Source organism: Elgaria multicarinata, chromosome 6 (genome assembly GCF_023053635.1).
Source record: "Elgaria multicarinata webbii isolate HBS135686 ecotype San Diego chromosome 6, rElgMul1.1.pri, whole genome shotgun sequence".
Taxonomy (NCBI): domain Eukaryota; kingdom Metazoa; phylum Chordata; class Lepidosauria; order Squamata; family Anguidae; genus Elgaria; species Elgaria multicarinata.
In genome coordinates, this window is record NC_086176.1 from 81058738 (window position 1) to 81067360 (window position 8623).

Genomic DNA, 8623 nt, shown 5'->3' on the forward strand with positions numbered 1-8623 from the left:
AGCTAAAGCCTGCTAAATTCTACTCACTGTGTTAGGCTACACAGGTCTCTTAGCAGCATTTTGGAACTCTGAAGTCCATATTTCTGCTCACTAACAAACTTACTACAAGCATATAGCCATCATCATAACTAGTAGCCATCAATAGCCTTATCCTCCATGAATTTGTCTAAAGGTCCACCCTTTAAAGCCATCTACATTGGCGCCCATTGCTACATCTTGTGGTATCAAGTCCTATGATTTACTTATCCATCACATGACCATTTCCAATTTACCAAAACCCATCCCACGTACCATCCATCTACACTGCAATGCTCTCCCAGAGTGTGTGAAGGAGGCAAAAAAAATTCCCACATGTGTTGTTGATATCCTTTTTTCCAGTTGCGTCAGCTTTGCTCCTCACCTTATCACTGCCAAGCTCTGTTTATTTTCTCCTGCTATTCTTCTCATGAGCAGTGCATTGGATTCATCTGACACTGTTACTAGTACTGTGCCAACCCTATTTTTAAGTGTGCCAAATGAAGAGGCTTGCACATTCTTTTTGGGTGGGGAAGGGATCCATTGCTATCATGTGCTTGTCTGTAAATGTATCTTGGTGCTCCTTTCTCATACAATCACTTCCAGTTACAACAACCCATTTCAGTACAAAGAATAGAATGAAGCTTTTAAAACAGAGCTATCTTTCCAACGTAATAATAATGGTTGAGGGAAAAGGATAAGCAGCCAATGTCAGCATGTCATTGGCAGACATATGCTGTTCTTATGTCACTTTGGTTTACCTCAGCAGCAAACTCGCACTCTTCTTAAGAAAAGAGAGCCATCATCCCATTTTAAAAACTTATTTTAACATAAAAGGCAACTCCAAAAGAAAATACACTGAAATATGTTATTCAAGGAACCAGCGAAGCATTCTCCTCCAAGGCCTCAGTAAATATATTCCACGTTCTTGATATAAAAAGGGGGATGGCTTTCTTTTGTCGTTGATATGGGACACAAGCCAGCATCAGCAAAATATCCTTGGTATATTTGACATACAATGATGGCCACCAACTTGGATTGCTTTTAAAGGAGTATATTTTAAAAAAAGAGTATGCCCTCTAGGGTGACCATATTTTGGAAACCAAAAAGGAGGACAACATGGTCACCCCCAAGGAGGCGTGTCCAGTACCAAGGGGCCGTGCCCACCCGAACATAGCCTTGGTCACATGTCTGATTTTACAGCACATATTTAAGACAAATCTGTTCTACATAACATCTTAATGTTAAAATCACTGAAATAAAGAACAAGTGAGAGATTCAATGTATCTGAAATTAACTTCACTCACTCTTACTTTGTAGGTTTTGCTGTACTTTGAAGCTTTTGCTATACTCTGTGTGTTACATTCTCCCCTTCCCTCAAATATCTTTTCTGACTGTATCTTCACTCATTGCAAGCTGCTGTTGTTGTTAACAGGGTTTGCTACTGGCCCCAGATCTGTTTCAAATTTGGTATGGCTAAAGCTCTACCAGAAAGCTATCATGGTGCCAACTTTCAGCTCTTTATCTTTAAAAATGACAGTTTTTAAAATAATAATTTTAAAACCTCATTTTTTAAACAATTCCTAAAAAATCAATGGATGAATGGATCTGTTTCAAATTTGGTATGACTAAAGCCCTTCCTAAGAGCTACTATTGTGCCAAGTTTCATGTCTTTATCTTAAAAAATGACGGAGTTATAAGTATTTTTGTTAATTCCCATTAGAGCTGCTCTTTGGAAAAAATCCGGATTTCCCCTCCCCCCTCCCGGATTTGTCATCAAAGACCCGGACAAATCTGGACATATCCGGTCATATGGTCACCCTACTCAATACTGGAGAACATGAGTGGGCAGGTTTAATTGCACTCATGTCCTGCTTGTGAACTTCCACTGTGGGAACAGATTGCTGGACTGGATAGGCCTTTGATCTGGCAAGGGTCTCTTATGTCCAGTACAGCTATGTGCAAATTAGCATCCGTGTGTGCATGAGCCCAGTAATTAGGCACTACCATCACATGTACAAATCCCTCTCTCTTTTTAGACATGCAATCTAAAAATGTTCGCAGTGTTACTCACGCTCCATGTTACTAGCTGCTTCACTAACATAGCAGCACACACTGCTTTTTCATTAGGGTCACACAACACCAAGATATTGCTAATAACCTTGACAGTATTTATTTATTTATTTATTTATTTATTTATTTATTACATTTTTATACCGCCCCATAGCCGAAGCTCTCTGGGCGGTTCACAAAAATTTAAAACCATATTAAAACAACCAACAGGTTAAAAGCACAAATACAAAATACAGTATAAAAAGCACAACCAGGATAAAACCACGCAGCAAAAATTGATATAAGATTAAAACACAGAGTTAAAACAGTAAAATTTAAATTTCAGTTAAAATTAAGTGTTAAAATACTGAGAGAATAAAAAGGTCTTCAACTGGCGACGAAAGGAGTACAGTGTAGGTGCCAGGCGGACCTCTCTGGGGAGCTCATTCCACAACCGGGGTGCCACAGCGGAGAAAGCCCTCCTCCTAGTAGCCACCTGCCTCACTTCCTTTGGCAGGGGCTCACAGAGAAGGGCCCCTGTAGATTATCTTAAGGTCCGGGCAGGTACATATGGGAGGAGGCATTCCTTCAAATAACCTGGCCCAAAACCATTTAGGGCTTTAAATGTCAATACCAGCACTTTGAATCGGGCCTGGACCTGGACTGGCAGCCAATGAAGTTGTAAAAGGACTGCCGTAATGTGATCTCGCTGGCCAGTCCCTGTTAGTAAACGGGCTGCCCTGTTTTGTACCAGCTGAAGCTTCCGGACCGTTTTCAAAGGCAGCCCCACGTATAACGCATTGCAGTAATCCAAATGAGAGGTTATCAGAGCATGGATAACTGTAGCTAAGCTATCTCTGTCCAGATAAGGGCGCAGCTGGTATATCAGCCTAAGCTGATAAAAGGTGCTCCTTGCCACTGAGTTCACCTGTGCCTCAAGTGACAGTTCTGGATCCAAGAGCACCCCCAAACTATGGACCCGATCCTTTAGGGAGAGTGCAACCCCGTCCAGGACAGGGCAAACATCACCTCGCCGGACAGATGAACCACCTGCTAACAGTACCTCCGTCTTGTCTGGATTGAGTCTCAGTTTGTTAGCCCTCATCCAGTCCATTACCGTGCCCAGGCACTGGTTCAGAACAGTCACTGCCTCACCTGGGTTTGATGAAAAGGAAAGGTAGAGCTGGGTGTCATCTGCATATTGATGACACCTCAGTCCACATCTCCGTACAACCTCCCCCAGCGGCTTCATGTATATGTTAAACAGCATAGGGGCTAAGATAGAGCCCTGTGGAACCCCATGGCTTAGGAGCCACGGCACAGAGCAATAATCCCCCAGCACCACCTTCTGGAATCGGCCATCCAAGTAGGAGTGAAACCACTGCAACGCAGTACCACACAACACCAAGATATTGCTAATAACCTTGACAGTATCCAATCCCCAGGCGGATCTGCAATGCCCATGTGTGAGAACTTTGGAAATCACAAAGATACTTGTTTGCAAATATTCATGAACGGTCAGCCAAGGCTTCACAGCATGCGTAAATGCAGAGAGATACGTGGGTACTAAATGGTTTATAGGTGCTGAATCCAAAAACTGGCTACATAGAACTGGCCAGATGGAATCCCATTGGAATTGGGGTAGGGGGCCGAACTTGTGAGGTAGGTAGGGGTGTGTATATGAGAGAGAGAGAGAGAGAGAGAGAGAGAGGGAGGGAGGGAGGGAGGGAGGATTGTGGCATGCATGTGTCTGTGTGAGAACATCCATACTGTGGCAAGTGTACAAGTCTGAGGGGTAGGGGAAGGTGTGAGGGAGTATGTATTGCAGATTTTACATGAGTGTCTTGTCACAAACATGTGAGCCCTCTTCTATAGTGTGTGCCTGTCTGTCAGTGTGCAACCATATCAGTGTTTGCAAGCAGTGAGACTCCAGGTTTGTGAGGGCCCTGGGACAAGACACCTGCAATGACTACCTCCCCTCAAGGTGTCTACCTTCTCACTAGCTACTGTTGCTTTTCTTTCTCAACACTGCTACCACTTGCTCACTTGATAAACAGAATGCCACTGAGCAGGCAGGCAGAGGCATCTATCACTCCTCCTTCTAACCACCACCACCACCATCATAACCAGAGCGAGAGGCAGGCGAGCAAGAAGTGATGAAGAAGAGGAGCAGGTCCAGATGCTTCTTGCCAGTGGGCCCCATGACCACCCTTGCCGTTGGTGCTGTTTGTAAGTCTGTCGGCAGCATCTGTGTGTGTCAGTGTGTGTGATTCTTTCATAGCATTTGCACTTGTGAGTCAGTGGCCATTTCTACACCTGTCTGATCGTCCGGGCTGGTCACGGCTGAGCTCCTGTGTGTCCAAATGATGCACAGGGACTACCAGGGGCAGGAGGGATGGGCACGGGTTTTCCCAAGGATAAAGAAACCCTGGGAAAACCCATTCTTCCTGCAATCTTGGGATCGCCCCGAGACTGCGAGAGGTGTGGGTGCCTGTCCTGCTTGGTGGCATGCTTACTCGTGAGTAAGCATGGCACCAGAAATGGGTACAGAGCAACGCGGTGTGGCTCCGTGCCCATCTGCAGAGGGGATGGCAGGGAGGGGGTTGGGGAGTGATTTCAGGTTTTTTTTTTTTAAAAAAAACTTATAGTTTTGGTGGAGCAGGGACTCACACTTGCACAACCAGCCCTGCTGCTTTACAAAAAAGGAAGAAAAAGGCATCTGCGACATCTCTGCTTCTTCCTGAGACATTACGCCCCTCGAGTACATGCTGTGGCAGGCTCTCGTGATTAAGGTATCACAAGAGCCTCCCTCGTGGAACACCAGAAGGTGCAGAAAGGGCCAGTGTTGGCATGAGCGCTTATCTTTCTCTGTGTTTGCCTGTGTGTGTTTAATTCTGTCATAGCATGTGATTTGAGAACATCTGTGTCAATCCAGGTGTGTGACACTCTGTGTGTGTGTGTGAGAGAGAGAGGGAGGGAGGGAGGGAGGGGGAGAGAGACTACATCTTATGTGGTCAGTTGTATGGGGAAATGCATGTTATGTGCACACAGCAGGAGATAGCAGCAAGTTCCATCTCCAAAAATAATTACCGGGGTCTTTTTCTGTCATGGGAAGAAGTCTAGAAGGGGCGGAAGACACATGGGAGGCGAATGACATCATGAATAGGACCTGCGAAAATCCATGAGGGCCCAGTAATGAGGGTGCAATAAAACGCTCGTCTGATGATACCCACAGTGTACATTTGTGTTTAAAGGTCCCAGTCACAACAAATGTGTTTCTGTAAACCATGTGAGACCATGTTACCTCACAACTGTCACCATTATACAGCTGATCTATGATGTTATGGGACTCCAGGCACTGGTTAAAAGCCACTGTTCTCACAGTGCCCCTCTTCAGCTTTGTTAAATGTGCTAGCAAGACTTCCAGCTTTGTATTATCAATTAGAATGAAAGGCAGGGGATGCCCTCTACTGATTCCCTGTAGTCTCTGCAGGAAAAAGCCAAAGAGTTACTCCTGTGCGGCTTGGTATCATTTTCACTCCCAATAAGCATGTGTGTCTTGTCAACAAGGTATACTGTAAACAGCCTGCAAGAAGAGGTCTGTTATAAACATAGAACAGAGTGAATCACTCCTTAGTGGGTCATCTTTTTCCTATTTAATAAGAGTCTCTTTTCCTTTTTCCCCAAGTGCTCTTGCTACACCAGTCCTGTGCAGGTTTAAATAGTATCATCCGAGGAGGCAGAAGGAAATTGCAATAAAAATTATATAGATATATGATCCCTTAATCCCACCACAGTTTACACAAACCCTCTTCTTATTCATTGCCTGGATGATTTGAGTAAATAAACATAAATTTGATAGAAGAACTATTTGGGTGAAATGGCAACTGCTATAATATCTAGGCCTTAACCAAATTCATGGTGGCTGTGTCTAAGGTCTGTCGAAATCCGTGGGGCTTAAGTTAGTCACATCTGACTTGTCCCATTGATTGGTGTGGGGCTTACGTGGAGAAAAAAAACATTAGCTGGATCAGAGCCATAATCTATGCAACAGCTAACACATATCACAAAGAGCTCCATACTCTTTTTCCAGACACTGAGACAAGATAGATCTTTGTAGCCTACAGCATAAATTCTGCAAACAAATGCAGATCTAAACTTTGGGTGGTCCATCAACGGAGCATCTACAGTCAAGAAAAGACAGCAGGAGGCCCCTTCAGTGAGGTGCATTTAAGCTATATAAATGAAGAATTACTAGACAGTAAAAATATAAATTCACAACAGAACCCAAATAGATAAGTGCCTTGGCATTATATGTTGCATATATCCTTATTGTGCTGAGTTTCAAGGAGTAAGTCATGCCTGAATTGCCCCCGGATGCACTGTGGTAACCTGCTTCCCATTTAACTGCTTTGTGTTATGCCTATGTGCTTCCTCCTCCTTTCATTCATATGTTAAAATAAAAGAATTCTGACATTTACTAAATCAATTGTTCTTGTCCATCCAAACTGATAAATTGTGGTTTAATTTCAGAATACAACTAGGATGTGCAACAAAAATAGATCCTAGATTCATCCAAGCTTTCTAGTTCAGATGTATGGGGAAATGTGGTTTAATAAACTCCAGCAGTCATTTATTTATTTATTTATTTATTTATTTATTTATTTCATTTATGGTATTTCTATACCACCTTTCAGAAGCCAACCAAGGCAGTTTACCAAAAATTCAAAAGATAAAACAGCAATCAAATAAAAACACAATAAAACACTAGGAACAACCTTAACACCTGTAACGACAATTTTAAAAGCCAAGTTAAAAAGATGTGATTTGTCCCTCTTCCTTCCTGAATGCAGAGAACACTGAGAACAGCTACAATTGCAAAGGGACCATATTCCAGAATTTCTGAGCAACACAGGAGAAAGTCCTTTCCCACAGCTTAACAAGCAGGTCTCTGTAAGTGAAGGTCTTCAACAGCATCTTCTGTGGATCTTAATAAGTGAGCAGGTTCATACTAAGACGAGTGGTTCCTCAAGTAGCCAGGCCCTAAACTAAGGGTGAGCAACTTTCAGAGGTGGGGGGGGTCACTCCCCCCACCCTCCTACCCAGACCGCAATGCTGGCTGCAGACCACCAGGACTGTCCTCCAAAAAGCAAACAACAAAAAAAACTGCTGAATTTCCTGTTTTGCCACCAAACATTTGGCAGAAAATTACTCCGTAGCACTACAGAACATTATAGTGATTAAATTTAGCTTGCTCTCAGGAGTGCAAAAGTGCCAAATAAAGCTTGCAAACGCTACAGACACTATTTTTTAGTTAGTTAGTTCCTTTCTATACCATCCAATAGCCAAAGTTCTTGGGCTGGTTCGCTTGCTAAACCACTACAAATTACATTTAGTGGGGGGTTCTTAAAACATTTTGGGGGACAGTGGAGGGTGGCAGGGGGAGCAAAGGATCCAATAGGGGTAGAAGGGGCCATTTAGGGCACAATCCTAGCTGGCTGGGGCATGTTGGGAGTTGTAGGACTTTTTTATGTAGGACTTTTTTCTGTCTGAGCCTCGTGTGGCGCAGAGCGGTAAAGCAGCAGTTTCTGCAGCTGAAACTCTCCCCACGGCCTGAGTTCGATTCCAGCGGAAGCTGGTTTCAGGCAGCCAGCTCGGGTCGACTCAGCCTTCCATCCTCCCGAGGTTGGTAAAATGAGTACCCAGTTAGCTGGGGGAAAGGTAATAACGGCTGGGGAAGGCAATGGCAAACCACCCTGTTATAAGGCCTGCCAAGAAAACGTCAGTGAAAGCTGGCGTCCCTCCAAGAGTCAGTAATGACTCAGTGCTTGCACGAGAGGTTCATTCCCATTCCGTTTTCTGTCTAAACATGCATAGGATTGCACCTTTCGAGTTTTAACTGTTAAGACCAACACCTTCAGTTGAGCCTAGAAAAAACTGGCAATCAGTGTAGTTCCTTTAGTATCGGGTGATGTAGGGGAACCATATGGAAAGGAGGACAAGGCTTCTGTATCTTTAATTGTTGTATAAAAAAGGGCATTTAAGCAGGTGTTATTGTATGCATGCAGCACCTGGTGAAATTCCCTCTTCATCACAACAGGTAAAGCTGCAGGAGCCCTCCCCTCTTTTGTATCTGTTCACTGTAGTATAGCTTCTGCAGCTTTAACTTCCAGACATTTTGGACAAATGGAAGCTTCAAGATACTCTTCAATGGCAATATCACATAGAAGGCATTGCAATAGTCAGACTGTGATGTAACCAAGGCATGAGTAACCATTCCCAGAGCAGACAGACTCAGGAAGTTACATTGGAACATGAAACATAATTATGTAAATGCACTCCATGCCACCTGAAGATCCAGGGACAAGGTAGGATCCAGAAACACTCCCAACCTATGATCCTGATCTTTCACAAGGAGCATGACCCCACCTAGAATGGGTTAAATCCCAATCCCTGAGCCTTCCTACTGACCAACATCCATTCTACCTTGACTGGATTGAATTTCATCTTGTGCATCTTCCTCCTGGATGACTTCTCCCAGTAGTTTCATGTCAAT